The following is a 23,091-nucleotide window of genomic DNA, read 5'->3' on the forward strand; positions in this document are numbered from 1 at the left end:
TCTTGAGTGGTCGGAATCCTCGATCGACTATCTTGGGGTAAAACTTACAAGAAATTTAGAAGATCTATATCCCCTTAACTTTGTCCCACTATTAGCCCAAGTGAAGGCGTTACTTAGAACATATGATATTCCATGTATTTCATGGTTTGGTAGAAGAAATATTTTAAGAACGTACATTCTCCCCATTATTATATATAAAATTAGGATGTTGCCAATCCACCTCCCCAGCTCTCTCTTTAAATCTCTTAGGTTGGTCTTCAATAGCTTTGTCTGGCGCCACAAAAAACCGAGGCTTGCATATAGCCTTATGACCAAGCAACGGACAGAAGGGGGTATGGGTTTACCCGATATTTATGAATACTATTGTGCCTCCCAGTTGGGATATTGGCTTGACCTGGCCTACCCGATCAGAGATAAGCTTTTAGTCTCTCTGGCGGGTGACTCCCACGAGGCCCCGTTAAGGGAGGCCCTATGGACTCATAACAAGATGCCCTACAGACCCAAAAATCAAAATATCTTGATCAGAGGGCCATGTGCGGTGTGGGATAAACTACAGAATACCCTCGCCCCCAAGGCATCACCGATTGCGCCGCTGAGCCTGCTATGGGGTGCCAACAAGCACTCTCCAGATTCCCACATCACTTCTCTATCTAGAAAATTTAAGGACCTGGAATTAAGAGACCTGCAGAATGTTGCGCATATGCCAATAGATAACATAATACAAGCTTTGATTCCCTCTATCAAATTAAATTTTCTGGACCGGATTTCTGTTAGCAAGGGGCTAGGGGAGATTATTGGTTCACATAAGTCCACTAGACCTCTTACCCCCTTTGAAAGAATCGCAAAAGACACGAACCACAGAAAGAGGAAACTCTCTGCCCTCCGCAAACTGATTATACCATCACCACTTGCGTCAAAACCGCTGTTTTTAAGTTCATGGGAGAAAGAGTTGGGCATCTCCCTTTCTAGAGGGGAGACTGATGTGATATTGGGTACCTCCTTTGGCTTATCTCCCTGCACACTTGCGCAGGAATCACATTATAAGCACCTAGTCCGGTGGTATAAAACTCCTCATTGGCTACATGCTTATAGACTGGCCTCACATGGGAGGTGCTGGAGGTGCGATCAACTACCAGGCACCTACCTCCATATATGGTGGGAGTGCGTGTTGGTTAGACCCTTCTGGAGGGGGGTGGAGAGGGTCCTGCGGGAGGTGTCCCCTAATATCTCTCTGACCCCTGACATGATCTTCCTGTGGAGACCATCCTCAGTTTTTCACCCTAAAAAGAACAAATTGATTGCTCTGCTGATTGACGCGGCTAAAGCCTTGATTCCTCTCCTGTGGCGACAAACAACCCCGCCCTCTCTCACCCAGTGGAGAGAGAGGGTGGACCTGCTCTTCAATTTAGAGGAGCTCTCAAGTTGGAACAACCATTCTCATGAAAATTTTTTGCAGTTATGGAGGCCGTGGACGGAGGCGAGATCCCTTGACGTGTTCGAGATCTGAACGTCAGCACCTGACCGTAAACCAATATGGAGGGTGAATTTAGTTGCTCTGCCTTGAAGGGTATAATTCGATTACCGGTACTCTCTCCCCCCCCCCCCCTTCTTCCCTTCCCCCCTACCCCTCCCCTCTCCCTTTCCTTTTTCTTTATTCTTTTCTTTTTCGTCTTTCTTTAGTGTCTAAGGCCAGCAATGTTTAATTTCTGTGCATAGACTAATTTTTCTTATCAGAAGCTCATGAGTTAAGAAACCACCGGGGGAGGGTGGAATTAGAGGTTGGGCGGCGAATTGACTTGTAGTGTTTTTCTGCCCTCAGGTGGTGTTATTCGTTCAATAGTGGTGCTGAGCTGCTTGTGTTTTTATGTCCTGTGCACAGGGTTCGACTGTTTGTTTGTACTTTATAATACTGAATAAAAATTTGATTTAAAAAAAAAAAAAAAAAAAAAAAAAAAAAAAAAAAAAAAAAAAAGCAAAAATCACTGAAAGTGACAGAGTTCAGGCAGAGCTGTCTGAGAAGCTGGACAGACTACAACTGGAGTTGGAAGCTAAGATTGAAGAGTCTCAGAAGCTGATTCAAGAAGAAAGGCAGCAGAGGCTTGGTCTTAGTGCAACATCTGAAGACAATGCAAGATGAGAGAAAGGTGTTTCTCAAGCAGTTATAGGAATATGCAGAAACTAAGAGAAACCTGGTAAAGCAGATTTCAATACTTTAGGCTCAGGTGTTAGCTATGGAAAAGAAAATGGATGAGAACCCTGCATGCTGGGTCACTGTTGAAGAGCAAGAGAGCAAAATTCAGGAGAATTGGAAACCATAAATCAGCTGCCTTTTTTCTTAATACCAATGTCTATGATAAGTTAGAGAAGTTTACAGTGAGTGTTCAGCAGGAAGTAGAAGATATTAGTGTGGAACTTGATTACCAATGTCAGAAAGTGTCCAACTGGGAGAAGAAACAGAAGATATGTGAGCAGTGGCTTACTGAGAAGAAAACAATGTCTGCTAAAGATGCAAAAAAATGGCTTTACCATCAGGTGTGCATAAAAATACAAGTTAGGATTAACACCAAGACAGATGCTGAAAAGAGAACTCTAGAATGAGAAAAGCTCAAGAGCGTGTTCTAACAACTGGTAGAAGGAATAGAGACCCTGTTGGAAAATCTTAAGAAAGAGACTGAAGTACTAACCTTGACACACACCTTGAAAGTGGTGTTGGAGGGAAAGGCTGTAGTTCAAAATTTCGCTAAAAAGGTAAGTGCAAAGGTGAAACTCTGGAAATCAAATAATTGTGTTCCTGGAAATAAGGTTCATAGACTAGAGAAGTCTAGGACCAAGTTCAGACAGCCAGTTAAAGAAAAGTTCCTGTTGAAGAATTGTGAAAATGAGATACAACCAGTGAAATATGTCAAAATTTGTGAAAGTGACCAGGGCAATACAGGTGAATAGTTTATGTTGAGGGAAAAAATCATCTCTGAAGTACAAGAGACCAAAGAGGAGGCAGCAGGTGAGGCTGCTGAAGCAGAGTAGGCCACTAATGAAGTAGAGGTTGGAAATAGGCCTCAGAAGTTACAAGTGAAAAAATTCCTATAAAAGAAGATACAGAGGTGATAGCCAGGAAAGGGCCGTCACCGTGGCAGGGTAGTGATGGTGACCCTGCGGGTTTCTGAACCCTGATATTTGTACTTGTGTGTACTGTACACGTTGGTAGCTATGTGCAATGAAAAATGACAGGTGCCAGATTTTATAAAAAATTGCAAGTCTCCTAAGCCTGCTGTGAGGTGTGCCATTTCCCAGATGGACAAGCTGGCGATCCACATACAAGAAACCCCCCTTGCCACAACAGTATTGCAATGTGATTGTGCATAGAATAAGTTCTAGGAACATAGCGATAGGACTGCATAGCTTTCTACCATGTCACCTCTGTTACATTTGAAAGTACCCCAAGACTATGTCCACACTAGTACTAGTGTACTATACACTATTGTAATGCTACTGTAAGGCGCACCTGTTGCATTTGCTACATACTATTGGTCCTCTGGAACCAATAGCCAGCATTAGCTTCTATAATTTGTTTTCAATACTTTCATTGAATGTTTTACAAGATGAACAAAGGTTTGGTACCATGTAGCCAGTAGAGCAAAATGTGATTGTTTCTAGCAAGAGAAACCAAGTAATCTTGTAGATATAAAAGCTATCATATCTACAAGATTACTTGGGTTCTCTTGCTGGGAGCAATCACGAGATGAAGTAAATACAGTGAATGGCGGCTTTATTAAAGACATAAATGGAAATTACAATACTAAGTCATATATAATGTAGCCCTAACCTGTACCCTAAATAGATGTACAATATAGTTTTTACAATATACTACAAAAAGTAGTTGATTTATAAATAAAATATTCTTAGGAAACCAACCTGTTAAAAAAGCATTAAAATATTTGATTAATCAAGATACACTTCAAGGGTTACTGCAGAATATTCTAGACTACGGCGATGATTTAAATACAAATTGTACTATAAATTCTTGGAGTTGAGTAGTAAAAGAATTTTCCATTTCCCTAATACCTTAGTTAATCCTTATAAGAGAGGATATTTATATTGGCTTAACCTGAGCTGTGCTCTTGGTTTTCTGTAACAGTATCAGAATGTGTTCTTAATATAATGTAATTACTAAAGGGCAGAGCATATAATTTAATAAAACCAGGACAATTTACAGGTTTCATCAGGTCCTGTGAACTAAGAAAGATAGTTTGCAACTTCCATAGATTGTATCTAAATATACTAAAGATACTTATTAGCTTCTGTCATCTCCATGTATGTACAGTAGAAATGGGATAAAATTAGAATCCAGCTATGCAAAGAATATATGTGTGGGCTCTGTTACTATTTCTTGCATGTCTATGACAAATCAAGGCAAGTCTGATCATGAAAATGCTCGACATGATTACTTATGTCACTGGATATGAAGATTTGCGTTCATAAACAAGTCTACCTACACATCAAATGTGATGTATAGGTAGATCAGCCCTAAAATCTTAAAAAAAAGAGACTTAAGTACTAACCTTGACGCACACCTTGAAAGTGCTGTCTAAGGAAAAGGCTGTGGCTTGCAAATAAGAATAGGGTTTAGCCCTATTCTCATTTGCACAAGGAAAAACTATAAGCAATGGGATGAAACTGAAAGGGAGGAGACAGATTAAATATTAGAAAAAACTTTCTGACATTGAGGGTGATCAATGAGTGGAACAGGTTACCATGGGAGGTGGTGAGTTCTCCTTCAATGGAAGTGTTGTTCAATGGAACAAAGGCTGGACAAATATCTGTCTGGGATGATTTAGTAAATCCTGCACTGAACAGGGGGTTGGATCCGATTACCCTGGAGGTCCCTTCCAACTTTACCAGTCTATGATTCTATGATCAAATGGTCATTGTATGGACACTCTGAACATGATGGTTAATATGGACAGGAAAAGATTTGGTTCTGTGTTAGCCAGTAGAGCAAAATGTGTGTGAGGGCTCAAACCCAGGGCCTCCTGCACTCAAGTCAGCAGCTCTCTCTACTAAGCCATCCAGGACTTGGACGTCTCCTCTGATGAATACCTAGCCATGCTCCTGTGTTTCCCTGACTAGCTTGACCCTCTGTTTCCCCTGTTCTAGCTCCACTCAGATCCCAGTCAAGCAAACTATAAAGGCCTGGCCCTACCTTTGCCCCGGTTTAAGATTTTTGTGCTTGCTGCCTTTAGTCTAGCTCCTGCTACTACTGCTCTTCTCAATACAATTGCTGAGACATACTGATATCAACCTCTGGCTTCCCTCCTGACAACGATATCCACTTCCCTGTGTACTGTGAACCTGAGCGCAGCCCTTGCCGACTCCTGGCTCTCCCCTGACTACTCGGTGGACCTGCATGGTTGCTATACCCACGGCTTCAAACCTAGTGCAGGTAATGTTACAATTGTTCTCCGGAAGAGAAATATAGTAATCTTGTAACTATGATACTATTTTAATGACTAACAAAAAGAGATGATGTTACAGCAAGCTTTTGAACCTACATAGGGTTCTTCCTCAGGCTTAATCAGATTAGGCCTGAGGAAGAACCCTAAGTATGCTTGAAAGCTTGCTGTAACATCATTTATTTTTGGTAATTATTAAAAGGTACCTGATTACTTTGTTCCCTTTCCTTCAAAAACACACACTATTATGTCTTAATTGTGGTATTCATGCCACAAAAGGTAGTAATAGTACCTTCAGTGGATGGCATGGATATAGGACACAGTGGATGCTGGCTGCTATAAACATCCTACTGTAATGGCAAGGATAAGATTTAGCTCTGATACTGGCCATTAAACGCTTTAGATACTGCAGTTAATAGACATTGATGTTTTTTTCAATTATTTAATAAAGTTAAGTTCTAATGATGGAAAAGTCAATAGGCAGTCATAGTAGTTTTCATTCCTCACATGAAATATGTAGTACTAGCTAATATACCTAGCTTTATCCCAGTTAATTTGATACAGTTGTTTATGGAAAATTTTATGAAGTCGTGGTTACTTCCGGGAAACTGAGAAATAAAATATGTATACACATAGAGGAGCATTAGATTGTCCTCAGACTGCATATACCGATGTCCCTCTGCAGAATGTGCCACCCCTGCCTCTCTCCTCACTTAGGACCTAAAGAATGCTGGTGCCAAATTTAGTGTTTGTAGAACACCGGGAAGTTACATTACATAGGGGTGCACTTACTTTTGCAATTTTCATTGAATAATCGAGTTGTGACCCCTTTACTTTTCCTACTTAGGACCCAAAAATGATTGTACCAAATTTCACGCTTGTACGACACTGGGAAGTTACATTACATAGGGGTGCACTTATGTTTTCAATTAGCACTGAATAATCGAGTTGTGACCCCGTTACTTTTCCCATTTAGGACCTAAAGAATTGTCATACCAAATTTCATGTTAGCATGACACCGGAAAGTTAGAGAATTAGTGGTGAGTCAGTCAGCCAGTGGGGGCTTACACACACACACAAACACACACACACACACACATATATATGACAAACGAAGATCAAGGTCTAAATGTTTGTACATTCTTGATTATACAACCCCTTGTGGGGATTAACAATTTTCCACAGGGAACTACCACACTATTCTCAGTTAGAAGTCACGCAGAGCGCAGGTCATGAATGACAAAGTTTGCTTACAGGCAGAGATCTGGCAGAGGTTAGGGTGGGCAGCAGACAAGAAGTTGAGGTCAGGGACATAAGCCATAACCATAGAGAGCAGGAACAAACACACTAGCAGACGCTGGAACTGAGTAGATCTAATTGCCCAGACACTGTGTGCTGGGGGAAGGATCCAAATGAAACCCAGAGCATTGGTGAATGCAAAGTCACCAGGGCCTGGAATCTATAGAGCTACAAGTCCAACAAAAAAGCATAGTGCCAAAAAGTTCCACCCACCCATTTAAGTGTTCTACAATGTTTTCTACTTCGATCTCCTTTTTTTCAGAAGATATTCTTAGGGACCTTGACTTTTGAATCACCCTGTATAAAGCTCGCTCTGTATGTCTGTGGGTGTTGACTGTCTTTAGCAGCTGACGCCTGACCACAACAGCTCAGATCAAAGATAACTCTGATATTGGCAGTTAGCCCTTTAGATGCTGTTGTCAGTTCTAACAGCAGCATTTAAATGGCTTGACATAGGGGGCTCCCTCTGTCACCCAAAATATTGCAAAATATTGTACATGCAATCAAATCCTTGCTATTTCAAGTTACCTATAAGGAATAAAAAAAGTAAAGATAAAATATATATTTTTAGAATTATTAGTAACATTTAAAAAAATGTCTAAACCATCAGAAAAAAAGCAGTGCCAGAATTGTGCATTTTTGGTCCCCCCAACTCCAAGTAAAAATTTACTTAAAAGCAATCAAAAAGTTGTATGTAACCGACTGATAATAGCTGTATGGGGTGAACAATCATATTAATGACCATTTGTGCCCATATTGCAGATCATTTGTCTGTCTAAATAATATTAACAAGTAGTGACAGATGTTCATTTATTGGTTCATGTTCGTTATCATAAGCATATGACTTGCTCACGTAAATGGCAATTTTTTTGTAAGTCTCAGAAAACACCTTTAAATCAGTTTTATGTAATAAAAGTAAAAAAAAAACAAACAAAAAACCCAACTGGTAAAATATATACATATTCGGGTGGTATCACATCTGCACTGGGGATTCAGCCTTCCTGCTCCATTTGGGGAGCAGGAAAGGCGAATCATCATGGCCGAATAGTTCCGCCTCTAGACGGAACCAAGCAGTGCCGAATGGACCCCATTGATTACAATGTATCTGCCCCCTCTCCGTCCAGCTAAACGGCCTTTAGACTTTAGAAATTTTTTTTCCTGATATTTTCAGCCGCATCGGCAACAGAACCTCCGACCAACACAGATGTGAAACTGGCCTTAGCTATCTGCATAGTAGTAGTCACCAAGGCAACAAATATATGCTACTGTATTTACTCATGAATGCCATAAAGAAATGTTAAACAGTGCCTGCATTGCTTTTTATGTATTCTATTGTAAGAATTCTATATTGAAAACTTATTCAACTTAAATAGTTAGTGTTTTAGTTTTTTGCTGTTTTAAGAACTCTTGCTTACATGCAGAGGATGGCAACCAAAACCTAGTCTATCTTCTATCTAATGTAACAATTGCATGTATTTGTCTATCCGTTGATGTCTGTTTATATACAGTATTGTATTATCATTTGTATCATTTATTTGAACCCCATCAGTATGTGAGGAACTGGATCCGTTATTAGCATAATTCACATCCCGGTGCCTCTAGTTACCTTAATACAAAAGCAGAGCTGACTCCTAACATTTATACTGTCTGAAACTTTGACTTGAATTAGAAAGATTTTACCATAGCTCTGGTTGATTAGCCGGGCTTCTACAAGAATTGCAGGCAATTTTCACAATTCGTAGATGTCAAGTTGTCAAATACCAAATTGACAGAGTACTTTTAAAACATGTCTTGCAACAGGGAGTCTTGCATGTAAGAGGAAGTCATGCTGGGTATTTTCTTTCCCCTTCCATGAAGGAACAGTAATGTCATCAAGATATTTTCTCCATTCTCTTGACGTGTTCCTACTTATATTTTGTGTGCATTTCCAGTTTCGAGATTTTTTTTTTAAACAATATGTGGGTGTAAACGGGAAATTTACTGTAAATGCTGTTATTTGGAAAATATTGTTAAAATACAGAATAGCTTACTACCAAATCAACTGCCTTTTAGTGAGGTAAATGCTTGCTTCCCATGCTAGATAATTAATACCTTTTCTGTATAGCTTGTTATACAGTAATATCATCATCATTACCTTAATAGGCGAGACACAAATTGTGATTGTTCAGCAATAAAATACAGCCTCCTGCTCCATTGATCATTCTAATACATTTCAGTCTATTTCTACATCAAAATGGAAAAGGTCTTCTGCAAATACTGTAAATGTATATTGAAACATACATACGCAACAGATTAAATGCTATCAAGGGGCCATTATACTTATTACAATTTAGATTGTTGTGCAAAGTATAGTATATTATGGTTTTATAGGGACAATGTATAGTAGAGCCTAGTAGTATTATTTGGGCATGCAGAACACTATCCTATAAGCAGTGTATGGCACTATAATTTAGTCATTTTATAGGAGAGCTATCTAATCAATATTGTAGCAATTGTATGTACGTCTATTTTGGGGCTTTCTGTAAGGTACTTTTATTTGTATATTGTATTGCTAGCAAGCATGCATATGGGCACATACACAGACTTATAGCAATGTAGTTAAATGGAAGGTGTCATCAGAAAATGACCTATTATGTAATTCATGTTTTTATGATAAACATGTTTTTTAAGAATTTTTGGCAATATTTTTTTAATATAGCTCGCACTTGTCTGTCACTTGCTGATCTGTAGAGAAAGCTTTGCATTAGTCGTCTCACTATAATCACAGGTAGGATTCCACTGAATGGTAAACACTAGAGATGAGCGAGCACGCTCGGATAAAGCAGTTACTCGAGCGAGCATCACTCTTCTCAAGTAACTGCTTACTGGTCCGAGCAGGCTCGGGGGGGGGGGGGGGGGGGGGGGAAAGGGAGCGGCGGGTGTTAGCAGGGGTAGAGAGAGGGAGCTCTCTCACTCTCCCCCCTGCTAGCCCCCGCCCCTCCCCCCCGATCCTGCTCGGACCAGTAAGCAGTTACTTGAGAAGAGTGATGCTCGCTCGAGTAACTGCTTTATCCGAGCGTGCTTGCTCATCTCTAGTAAACACCTATTTGTAGATAACATAGGATCCACTATATAATATTTGTTATAAGCTGAAGGCCCATTTAGATAGGACGAATGTTAGACAAACGATTCCCAACACTCGTCCCCGCATACATTAGTTCGTGTGCTGCTGCATGGGAGCTAGTATCGCTGGCTCGTTCACAGAACAGCGAGCAGTGGGTGGGGAGGCTGCAGGAGATTTCACTTCCTGCTTTCCCCTGTCCCTCTCCATTGACTTAACATAGCGGCTGATCATCGTTCAGGATCATCACTCATCGTTTATGCTATGTTTAGTCAATAGAGAGGGGCGGGGGAGCGCGAGGAGAGAAATCTCCTCCAGCCGCCCCACTGTGAGCCAGCGATCTAAGCTCCGATGTAGGTGCATGAGAGCGAGTATGTGTGAGGACGAGTGTCGGGCATCGTTTGTCCGACCTTTAATCCCGTCTAAATAGGTCTTTAGACTGTCTACTCCCCCTCCCTGCAAAATGATCTCTGCACAGGTCACAGAACAAGTCTAGAACAGTCTCCTATACTAGTCAATGGGTTGGCTCGTATCCATTGTTTGAGTGGCCCATGAAGCTGCCTTAAAGCATATCTCTAAGTGCTATTAAATGCAGCTCAGGTGGAAGATGTCCTCCCCGTAGACATGTACAGAGAACAGAATAAATAATTCCACAATCAGCAAATAAAAACAGATTAGAAAAATGGTTTATGTTTATCTGGTTTTAATTAGTAAAAAATATAGGTGACATATTCCCTTTTGTAGAACTTTTCTTGTTTTTTTTTTCTCTTTTCAAATGCTACGCAGCTGTTTTTTTGGATGCAATCATTATCATCAGTCGATCAGCCTACACGATTACAGATTTCATAGAATGGGTATGTATTGGAAATTCGGTATGAACTAAGTTTGCACAGAGGTGGCGCCTGCTCCTAATTAGGTTCAATATACAAAAAAATAGACTCAATGCTATCCTAATTTTCCAGTGCTGTAAAGTCAAAATGACATACCAGATCTTATAAAAGGAAATATCTATGATAGGATGGGTTTTATTCCTTATAATTTTCTATAAATAGTACAACTTCTTGGTACAAGTACTGACGTCATCTTTAAGTTGGAACACAGTGACAATTTGATTCTAGGTCAGTTTAAACAGCTTCGTTACTAATGTTAAGTTTAATAGATATACCAAATGGAATCTAAATGGAAAAAGTTGAGAAAAGCTGAACATTTCTTTCTTAGAGCTCAGGATGTAGCCATCGCTTAAATGCGATCTCATTTATGATAAGATGTATGAGGGAAGGAAAAGAACTTCAGGATTGCTGAACTTTGTGACTTCTGTCCTACAGTACAAACAACTCAACAGTCTGAAGATTGAAATTAGCTTTTAGAGATTTATTTCTTAGCAACAAACAATCCTAAAGGACTCTAAGTAAAATTACTTAGCAAGATCTTCATTTATCCACAAGTTAAAGGTACTATGCATACAATTCAGTGAAAATATAAATGTATTCGCACATGTGGCATTAAACGGACTCCGTCATGCAGAAATACGAATGTATAAGGTCTAGTGATGAGCGAGTACACTCGCTAAGGCACATTACTCGAGCGAGTAGTGCCTCAGCCGAGTATCTCCCCGCTCGTCTCTAAAGATTCGGGGGCCGGTGCCAGTGACAGGTGAGTTGCGGCAGGGAGAGAGGGAGAGAGAGATCTCGTCCTCCATTCCTCCCCGCTCTCCCCCGCCCCCGAATCTTTAGAGACGAGCCGGGAGATACTCGGCTAAGGCACTACTCGCTCGAGTAATGTGCCTTAGTGAGTATACTCGCTCATCTCTAATAAGGTCTTATAAAAACTATCCTTAGCCCCATGTATAATTATCAACATTTCACTTTTTACTTTACCAGTACTAAATTGTTCATTACCCAACTTTGTCTATTTCTGTTGACTGCAGGAAGTCTCAGTACTATCCCAAACAGCGGTCGATATCAGAGCTACATTCAGTCAGTAAGCAGATTTCAAATGAATTTTCCCCTCTGTATGTTTCTACACCCAAAAAACTTACTGTTACCATACAGGGCGGCACAGGGTCCCGCGGTCAGCGCGTGCCACCCCGGCGTCGGCTCCGGCATCCTGGAGCCCTGACGTCGAGGCCCTCCCGGCGATGTGGAAAGGCTGGTGTGCGGCGGCATGGGCGTGTCCGCCCGTACTCCTCCACCTCTCTTGTGCAGTAGTGGGGGGAGCTGGCTCCTCCCACTCTCCACCCCGGGGAGGAGTCTTTTATTTATAAGGCTGGCAGTGACCTGAGCTCACTGCCAGTTATTGGTACTACTTGCACCTAGTCAGCCTGTTTCAGTCAGTACTAGTTGCTAGCCAGTCTCCTTCTAGGTTGCCTGTCAGCTTCCATCTCCAGCCTTGCTTTGCCTTGTAAGTCCTGTTGGTCTTTTCCATCTGCCTCTCTGTCGGCACTCTGTCCCCCCATCAGTTGGTTTCTTCTTGTCAGTCACCAGGTCCCTAGCTAGCGCAGGGACCGCCGTCCAGTTGTCCGCCTGGGGCTAGCCAGGGCCGAGGCAAGTAGGCAGGGACAGTGGGGTGCGGGAAGTTCAGGGCACCCCATCTGGCGCTCGGGGGGTCAGAGTGCCGTAACACTTACTCGGACTAGCTAACTCTTCTACAGCAAAATAAGCCTCCATACACTACGGCTATGAGAAGGAGCATTGGTAAGATGAATAAGTAGCACGGCTTCCTATCTTCTATTAAAAATGTATTGATAATGCATAAAAAGTTATTATTTTTATCTTGGTAGACTGCTGTACACTGTAACCCGATATTGAATCTTATCCGTGTTACTGTTCATAACCCCGCTTCTTACGCCTTTATCAGCCATCTTTGAAACTGCCAGTAAATTTTCCAAAATTATCCCTTGATTTTAAGAATTTCATGAAGCGGTGGAATAACAAGCAGGATTTAGATGACCGGAGTCGGTAGAATTCTTTGTACAATTGGGAGTAATGAAATCTCCACCAACAACATCACATTACTTTTCAATGATAGCTAGGCTGCTTTCAGATGAGCATCTAAAAACACATCCGTAACTCAGATCCATATTACAGGTGAGTTTCAAAACACATTACATTGGTATGTCGTCAATTTTTAATCTGCATTTGCCTCTATATTTTTATTATGTTCTGTTGGGCAAATACTGATCTGTATTTGCCCAATAGAAAATAATATAAAGATGCTAAAAATCGATTATGCTGAATTTTTGAAATATTGCCATAAGAAATATGGCCATGGGATTCGCCCTACTGATTTACATTAGCTCTGTTTTATGGTCCCCTCAACATGGACGTATTAGGCTGTCTGTCCACGGGCGATTGTTCATTGCAATACCCACAGTGATAATCCGGACGCGGGTAACGCAGTGAACGCATTCCATAGCGTTGCTATGGAAAGTGCAGCCGCGGCATCCATGAGCGGAGAATCATAGCGATTCTCCACTTGCGAGATCTAAATTGTGGCATGCCTCGATTTGCCGCGAGTCTCCATGGTAAGTTTATCTGTCAAATAGACTCACCGCAGAGAACTGCCTATAGCATCTGACTAAATGGTCTGATGGTCAGAACCTGGTACACCGGCCTTCAGCATTTAACATGGAGGGAAGCTGCATGACTGTCTAGCTATGTTCTAAGTAATAGCAATGCCCCAAAGGGTTAATAGCATGCAATAGCAATGCCTGGGGCCTAATACTGATATTAAAAGATGAAACTGAGCTCTTCCCACATGTTTTACCACCTAAGTGGCATCTTCAGGGGAATATAGGAGCTATGAGATACCTATGAGGTAGCTCATAGCTCCTATATTCCCTACATCTGCTGTTGTATTGTGACTTGAGACATTATTACCACAAGAGCTTTATAGACAATAATCCTATTTATGCAGCAGCCCGTTCTGAGCCTCTTTTAAAATCAAGAAAGCTGTTCCTCCACAGAACCCCCATCGTCCTCCATGCAGCCTCATTCTCCGCCTCAGTCCTCCAAACAACTACCATCGTCCTCCACTGTGCCCTCAAGCAGCCCCCATCATCTTCAAAATAACCCCTGCCACCAGGCAATATGGACTGCAGACTGGAGTTAGTGTCTGCTTCTTTATACAGGCCTGGATACAGAAACTTGCCCAAGCTCACATGTAGTTTGTGGCCACGGGCCCGTTTCTGACACTACGGGAGGGACACACAGTGTTGGCGGCAGTGATGAGCCCACCATCTCTCGCCCTCACCTCAATACTGGATACGAGCGGTCAGGACTCAGAGGGACAGGAAGAAAAACGTGCAGCCACAGGCTGTCCGCTAGACCTGGAACTTCAAGTGCCGCCCACTGCCTTGTCGTAAGGCCAAAAAAGGCCATTGAAAACCTATTGAAAAAATAAGACAAACTTCTCTGCCACAGTTAATTTAATGTACTGTGTCAAGTTAAACTTTGCCACATTTGTACTTAAGTACAGGGCGTGCACTTTAAGTTCCATCACACAGAATATGAGTTAGGATATTTAACTAGAGCGGTATTTCTGTAAAAGTGCTTAAGGTGGTTGAGAATGCAAACCTGGCTTCAACAATACTTCAGGCATGACAAAAAGTTGCAAATAGCTGATAAAAAAGTGTGTGGAATTAGAAAGTTCATCAAAAGTACTTCGAGTTGCTTTATAAATCATTAATGCCTCACTGACAAAATATTGACACTGCCCGCTTACAATGTGCTAAAGCCGTATATGCAAATAGTACTTAAAGGAAAACGTCACTTCTGAATAACAGTGCAAAAAAAACTGCAACTAGAATTTTTTCATTTTATTACACTGATCATGTTGGTTCAGCGTAGATCCAAGCTAAATTCTAAATACGAGTTCCTGCTTCTAGAGTGCTGTGAACCTTAAAGATATAATAACATTCATTGTTTTCTGACACTTAAGGAGAATTACTAACAAACCGTATTGCAAAATCACTGAAAACACCACATGTGAACATAACCTAAAGCCGCCTTCACACGTAATGCTAATGCTGCAGAAATTCCGCATTGGATTTTGCAGCATTTACAGTACAGGTCACATGGAGGAGATTTCCAAAATTTTCACATAAACTGGTGCCCAATTTTCTCCAAAGATTGGCTGCTGAGGACCCCAGCCAATCAGCTGGTTTGTTGCCGGCTGTCAGCACTGCAGTACACAAGAGCCGGTGCAGGCCTCGGTGCTTGTAGTGGGCAGTGCTCTGAACTGCAGATACAGCTCCCACTGAAATCAATGACAGTTGTACCTGCAGTTACAAGTGCTGAAAATGAAGCCATTAGTCTAACCTCATATATCTCCCCATATTTGGAGAGATAGAGAGCGGAACTAGTGGGCTTGCCCAGGTTTTCCCCGAGAGAATGGGTGAGGGAGCAGGGCTAGAGGGGTTCTCATAGTGATTCTTCTCTAACTAATAGAGGGGCGGGACTAAAGTGATCAACCCTCTAGCCCCACCCCTCACACAGGGAAAGCCCCTCTCTCTTCAAATATGGGGAGATTTGTAAGAGATCCCCTGTAGCTCCGCCCCCTCTCTCCTCTCACTATGGGGGATTCCAAAGCTCTTTTGCTCTTCTCCCATTGATTTCAGTGGGGCCAGCGCTGCTGTGGCCGGCCTCATTGCACAGATTTCTTTTATCACAACTTGGAGTGAGTGAAAACATTTCAAATGAGAATGAAACCATTGAACATCATTGGTTTCAAAATCATGTGTTTTCATTCACCCTTGCATCGCAGGAAAATTTATTGTCAGTGTGAAAGAGACCTTAGATTGCAGAAATTGCAGAAGACAACCTGTGCAAAAGTTTTAATGAAACGCTATTGCAAAAATGATTGTTAGCCAAAATACATGCATTTAAGTGAAAGAAATGCCCCCCCCTCCCACCCACGCCTTTCCCCCTCCAAAGGTGGCCATAGCCCTAAAATAGTGTTGCACACCTGTGACTGGCACAAGGTGGAGGTATTGGGCCTTTTCATGATTTGTTTCTGCCGTGCTCATGGTGCAGCAAAAATGATATGTTACTTTTATTAGAAATGCGTAACTTTTAGTACCATTGATCACTTACTTATGTTCAGTAAAAGAAGGAAGTATTTGCTTAAATGTTTCCATTTTCGTTGTATAATTATTAGTGTTCTACAAAGGATACTGTTTAAAGATAACATGCTGACAAGTACTAAAGGCAGTGAACAAAATACAAACAACTCATAATCTAAGTGTTGCAGGTTGGATATAATATGAAAGCAACAGAAAAAAATAGCAATAAAATGTTACAGTTTATGTAGCAATAATCAGTATGTGGGCGAGTGGCTGAATAGAGGAAAAATGGCTTTGAAACATAATAGTTTAGTAATACTGATATTCTACTGGTAATTAATTCAGCCTCTTAATTAGGTTGTGTTTAAACTGAAGGATGATGGTTCAGAAAATTGTTCAAAAGAGCGATAATCGTTTAGTTTAAACAAACTTGTTTGACAAACAAGAATCGTGCAGTTCTCATTCGTTGTTTAGATTAAGTCGGCAACAGAATCAGCGCCGGCTGGGTCACTTGTCTGCAGGCGGCCCAAGAGCGAACTAGCTGGTGATGACATCACTAGCTCGTTTCCTCACGCAAACAAGAATTGTGAAATCCTCGTTCTGTCCAAAAGGGCCATTACTCGGACTCTAATTAATATGCAGAAAAATCTTTCTAGGAGACACAAACCTCTATGTCTCTAGGCTGTACAATAAATATCTCCAATATGCCATAAAAAAACAGTAAGGCCCAATGCACACAAGTTAGATTCCACAGCAAATACCTGCCATTTGCATGCTATGCAAAAGTGCTTTTTCTTGCCCATGAGTGGAAATAAATTGCGATTTTCCGCTTGCGTGGGGAAAGTCACAGCATGTTCTATTATAGTGCGGGACCCGCACGGATGGCTTCTATTGAACTCAATGGAAGCTGTCCGTCCCGCGGTGCTTCCACAATGAGCATTGCAGTAGGGTCGGAGGATCCACGTCATTACCTAGCGACGGTGCGGGAGAATCTCTACTGTGCATGTGCGCTAGCTGGCACATCCAAAGTACTTTGGCCGCCTGCACACAAAGAGAACTGACAGGTACGCAGGGGTCACCGGCCGGGCACAGGGTTGGATTCTGCTGCAGGATCCCCTAAGTAAGAATAAAATATACATCTAGGCCCCTTCAACATCATGGAAGAAAGGTCTTCTCACAAGCAGGATCATTTCCAGGGCCTCCAACACCTTGGAGAACTAAGGGTTTCCACTGCCTACTCTCGTTTACCCAGACTGGTTCTTCAGATCCAGTTTTTAAAATTGCAACAATCAGGAGAACCAGTAGTCTAAGCCACATCAAAATTACAGCTGGTTGAAAGAACCAGTAGTCTGTTGCAAACTTTAGCCCATGACCTCTCCGGAAGTCTTCTTTCTCTTTCCAAGCAGGGAGGCAGAATGCCATGATGTCATTGTAGCAACCTGTGTGAAGACTGCATCTATGAATATGAACAGGTACATGCAGTAATGGCTATTTCTGAGAGTCATATAGACTTCACTGTAGAATACAAGGCACATGCTTGACCAATTGTTTTCTTCATGTTTGCATAGGGGGTGAGTCGGAGTCTTTGTCACATAGGTGTGATGGGGGTCCCACTAGGAGGCTTCACCAAACTTCATGAGATTTTGATTATTGGACAAATGATAGTAGAAAGTTTCCCAAATGAAATGTTATGGAATGTTTGCACTATCCTTTGTGCTATGATCCGATCCTCAAATTGAGCTAAAAAATTCCCTGGATCTCCTGAACATGATGTGCATAGGGCCTTCGTGACCATTTTTTCAAAGTAAACTTTTCTACAATGCCCCATGAGCAAAACTGAGTTTGTCAATGAAAACTAGTGGAAAACAAGATGTGGACATGTTATCCATGGTCTTCAATTGAACAACTGGAGTAATTTGCACTAGAAAAATGAGAGCAAGAATCTGACTGGCTGTTCTGGGCAGCATGAGGTTTGTTTTACACTTAATTCTATAACTAAGGGTGCTTTAATACGGGACGATCTCTTGGGCACAGATGTCCGATGGGTTGTTCCTGTGCTTTTACACATGAAGTTGCTCTGCTGACTGATGTAGGCAGTCATTCATAAGTGAACGACTGTCTGTTTACATGAAACGATACCTCCTTCTGCATACAGAAACTGTAAGACGAATGAGAAGCGAATGAGTTCTCATTCGTCGGTCACTCAGTGCATGCATTTACACAGCATGTAATAGTTCAGATACTCTCTGGATTGCGGGAATCTGAACAATAATTGTTCCATGTAAAAGCTTCTTTAGGCTGGCTTCACCCTAGCATTACCGTTTTCTATTTTCATCCAGGAACCGATCAATAGAAAAAACAAAACTGGCAGATGCGGCATATGCTGGGCCAGAATTTTCCTGGATGAGTTAACACTTCTGCCATGTTACCTGGAATTTTCCTAGAAGAAATCCAGGATCTTATACACCATAAACTGCTTTCATATCTGCAGCAGGGATTCCTTTTTCCTGCTCTATTTGGAGCCAACAAAGGGGAATCCCCTGGCAAAATGGGTCCATCATATGATGGAACCGAACAGCGCCAAACGGATCCCATTGACTATAATATGGTCCATTTCGATTCCGCTCAGCTGCCTGCTATGTTACAGGAAGAAAAAGCACTGTATGCAACACTATTTCTTCCAGTATTTTGTGCTGGATCTGCGTCGAGACCTCCGACTGGAGGTTCCAATGCAGATTTGTTTACTTATTGTCTTCATAAGGCTGACACCATCAATTTACAGCAAATAAATGAAGTTACAATAGATAGGAACTATAAACTAGGAGATACATTATAGGTCCATGTTCTTACATAAAGAACTTACATCACTCAAAATTCATCAGAAACTGATTGCCTTGATTGATCATTTTGCATTAGGTACTAATGGACTAAATCAGCCTTTTAGTACTTCATTGCGTGTATTTAGAGAACAGCGGGTGGTCTGTTCTCTAAATACATCACTATTGTTCTCCTGGGGGACAGGAGCTGTTAACAGCTGTTTAAAAATGTTATCAGCGCTGCCCACGGAGAACAAAGCATGCGGTCCATCTTATCTTATCGTCCTGAGGGACGAAGATTTCATGCAGACCTGAAGTCAGCAATGGACGGAAAGTGCACGGTAAGTGCATGATGGACACATATTTACACACAACGATTATTGCTCAAAAGATGGCTTTTGAGTGAATTTTGAACGAAGATCGTTGTGTGTAAAAGGGCCTTAACAATTAAGCAAGTCATTTTACATACACAGCTGTTATCACAATCATCTGATCACTGCTGGAATGGCTTCTCCTAACTTCAGCAATCAGCTGTTATTAGCAAGGGAAGCATTGGCTAGACATATTTTCTCTGTAGGGAAAGATGTAGCATTATATGGTAAACTTTTCAATCAATGGCCATTCATGGAATCCAATTTTTGGATGTTACCAATCCACCATAATGGTAGCTGCTCTTTTTGGCACATAGTATTGGGGGGGGGGGGGGGGGGTCTTACGCCACATATAATACTTCTATGCTGCTTATATGCTTTATTATTGGCTGCTTAGATTTTTCCTTAACTCTTCCCCATTAGGGAACCGCTATGATCAGTGACTTCAAACAAGTCTACTTTATGCCTTTTCAATGGCCCAGGCTGCTGCACTCTGCATACATCGCTGAAGCTTAGTGTTGTCAGATCTACTAGCTCAACAGGAAGTTACTGCCTGGTAAGATAATTTTTCTTAAACCAAGCTAATTGCAATATATATTCTTCCAACTTAAGGAACTCAGAAATAGGAAGCCTTGAGTTCTTCTTTAATCAAAATACTAACGACCACTCGTCCATGAGTGAGTGAGTGAGTTACATGCCCCGCCCCTGATCACACGATAGTGATGTAATCACAGGTCTTATTCCATAGCAACTGAGGCGGTGGGGATTTGTAGGGGATGCATAACTCACTTGGGATAAACTCCGGATTAAGGACTTGTGATGACATCACCGTCATGTTATTAGGAGTGAAGCATTTAACACACTCTGGATAATCTAAGGCAGAGCAAGAGTGAGTAAGTTACACGCTCCACCCCTGATCTCATGATGATGATGTCATCAAAGGTCCTTCATCCCAAGTGAGTGAGTTACAAGCTCCCCCTGATAACATGATGCTAACGTCATCACAAGTTCTTCATCTCAGCTACGATTTCACCTCAGCAAGCAGCTGAATCACTGAGGCTCTGAACTCCGTCCGTGATCACATGACGGTGATGTCATCACAGGTCCTTCAATATTTTTTGACCAACTTCAACCATCATCACAGGTCCTTCAGTAAGTTACATTTGATGATGTCATTCATTATATTATATTGTAAGTGGTGCATTTTGCCACCAGAAACACTGTGCAAAATGCACCACTTATAATATAGTATAGTGAATGACATCATCAAATGTAACTTACTGAAAGACCTGTGATGACAGTTGGAGTTGGTCAAAATATTGAAGGACCTGTGATGACATCACCGTCATGTGATCAGGGGTGGAGCTCAGAGCTCCAGTAATTCAGCTGCTCCAAGGGGGGAAATCGTGGCTGAGATGAAGGACCTTTGATGACGTCAGCATCATGTGATCAACGGGGAGCATGTAACTCACTCACTTGGGAGGAAGGACCTTTGATAACATCACCATCATGTGATCAGAGGTGGAGCATGTAACTCACTCACTCTTTCTCTGCCTTTGATCATCCAGAGTTATTAGCATCATTAATACTAATATTAATATAAATGATTCTAATAATTATATATCAGTGATAATAACATCATAATAAACAGTAAAATACCAATGATTTCAATTTTTAAGGTGGACTTTATATGGGGCATCTCCAAAGATAATACTGTGGGTGTTGTATGTAATTAATTACGACCCCTTCCGCACTGAACTTCAAGGGGTTGTCCCGCGCCGAAACGGGTTTTTTTTTTTTTTTTAACCCCCCCCCCGTTCGGCGCGAGACAACCCCGATGCAGGGGTTAAAAAAACAAGCAGCACAGTGCTTACCTGAATCCCGGCGGTCCGGCGTCTTCATACTCACCTGCTGGAGATGGCCGCCGGGGTCTGCTCCCTCCGTGGACCGCAGCTCTTCTGTGCGGTCCACTGCCGATTCCAGCCTCCTGATTGGCTGGAATCGGCACGTGACGGGGCGGAGCTACACGGAGCCGGCATTCTGCACGAGCGGCCCCATTGAAGACCGCAGAAGACCCGGACTGCGCAAGCGCGGCTAATTTGGCCATCGGAGGCCGAAAATTAGTCGGCACCATGGAGACGAGGACGCCAGCAACGGAGCAGGTAAGTATAAAACTTTTTATAACTTCTGTATGGCTCATAATTAATGCACAATGTACATTACAAAGTGCATTAATATGGCCATACAGAAGTGTATAGACCCACTTGCTGCCGCGGGACAACCCCTTTCAGTTCTACTTCAGAAGTAGCATATAAAGCAAGGTGTTGTTCTTCAGTATGACTGTTTATAGCTTCTCTGATAGAAATATGTAAAATATCAAAGTGATATGGGGGCATTACTGCACACCATGACTTCTTGTCTCTGAGAAGCCTTGCACTCGCCACTGCAGGCATTTTACAAGATAACTAAGTGAAGAACAGTACTTTCTGATCACATTTTCCTAATGTCTGCTACAGACTCGATATCTTACTGTATATCTTCCAAACCTTCTTGGCCCATATCCTCATAATGTTACAAAACCCTACACTCAGATTTACATGTAAACAAAGAGAAGCAATTTACAAGAGACTTCTCCCTTCCGTCTATTTATTTTAAATCTTGGTTCCAGAACCGAGTTTCAAAGGATAACAAAGAAATGGGAGAGATTTTTCTGACTGCGGCATTTTCTTAGCACATAATAAGTCTCACGTTTCCCATCCAAATGCATGAAGCAATCGAGTACTATTTGTGGTAGCCTATACTCCGATGTGAGCCAGATTCTGAAGATACATATTGTATAATACATTGCATATCATAGCATACATTCCAGTTCTTAATGGAAGCAATATGCAATGTATATTCCTCAGTAATAAAACATTGGCATTGCTTGTTCCTTGAGGAAATGAACAGATCAGTAATTATAAGCTTGTTATTGTACAGAGGAAAGGCATGTGCAGTTGCATTGTTTCCAAGATGCACACATCTGTAAGACATTATTTTCGGTCTGCCTAGAAGCAACACGTACATCTCACAATAGTAACATGGGTGCCAACTGAATCTACTGAGACCGGAAAATGTAAAATATATTTAAAGAGCCAGTGCTTGACCGCCATATTGGGTGCACGTGTACGGTTGTATTTTTTTTTTTAACCCCGTAAGGACCAAGCTGTTTGTACCTTAAGGACCAGACACTTTTTAAGGATTTTACCCATTTGGTAGTTTTACTGGCCTATTTTGTTTCCTTTAGCTACCAAAATTATTTTTACTGTGTTTTTTCCCGTGACATATAGGGCGATTTTTTAACTTTTTCACTGACTTTTTCCCCCCATTTTTTAGTTTTATTGGGGGTAAAATGCTAAAAAAATAATTTTTTTTAACATTTATAGTTTGTTTTTTTTTAGTATATTTATGCTAAAATAAAGTATGAGAATGGGTTCCTCTATTTGTTTTGGACGTTTTCATATATAGTATGTATGGTTTTGGTTTACAGGGCGCATACGCAAATGGTTTTGGTTGGCGTCGGCTTTGTGTTATTTTCTTTCTTATGTATATATTGTTGTTTTATTCTGTAATTTTGTTTTATTTGTTTATGTAATCATGTTTTTTACTATCTATGTCCCCCCTTGACGTCATATAAGACATCTTTGTTTATTTGACCCTTTCCCATTGTAGCTGGGGCATCCATAGGAGCCCCAGTTACAGGGGAAAGCAACCCCTGTAGTGACATTGGTCTCTGGCAGAGCTGGCCAGGGTCCAATACGACCCTCCAGCTCTGCTGTATCAGAGAACCTCGGCGGTCACATGACTCCCCGACTCCCATAGTGAAAGCTACACTTCTGCTTTCACTTTCTAGTACATAGTGCTCATTGAGCACTGTGTACACAGAAAAGGAAAAGGCAGGAAGGGTTAAAAAAGCCTCTTGCCTTCTCCTCCTGGTTATCAGGTGTCACCAACA

Source organism: Eleutherodactylus coqui, chromosome 5 (assembly GCF_035609145.1).
Source record: "Eleutherodactylus coqui strain aEleCoq1 chromosome 5, aEleCoq1.hap1, whole genome shotgun sequence".
In the NCBI taxonomy this organism is placed as follows: domain Eukaryota; kingdom Metazoa; phylum Chordata; class Amphibia; order Anura; family Eleutherodactylidae; genus Eleutherodactylus; species Eleutherodactylus coqui.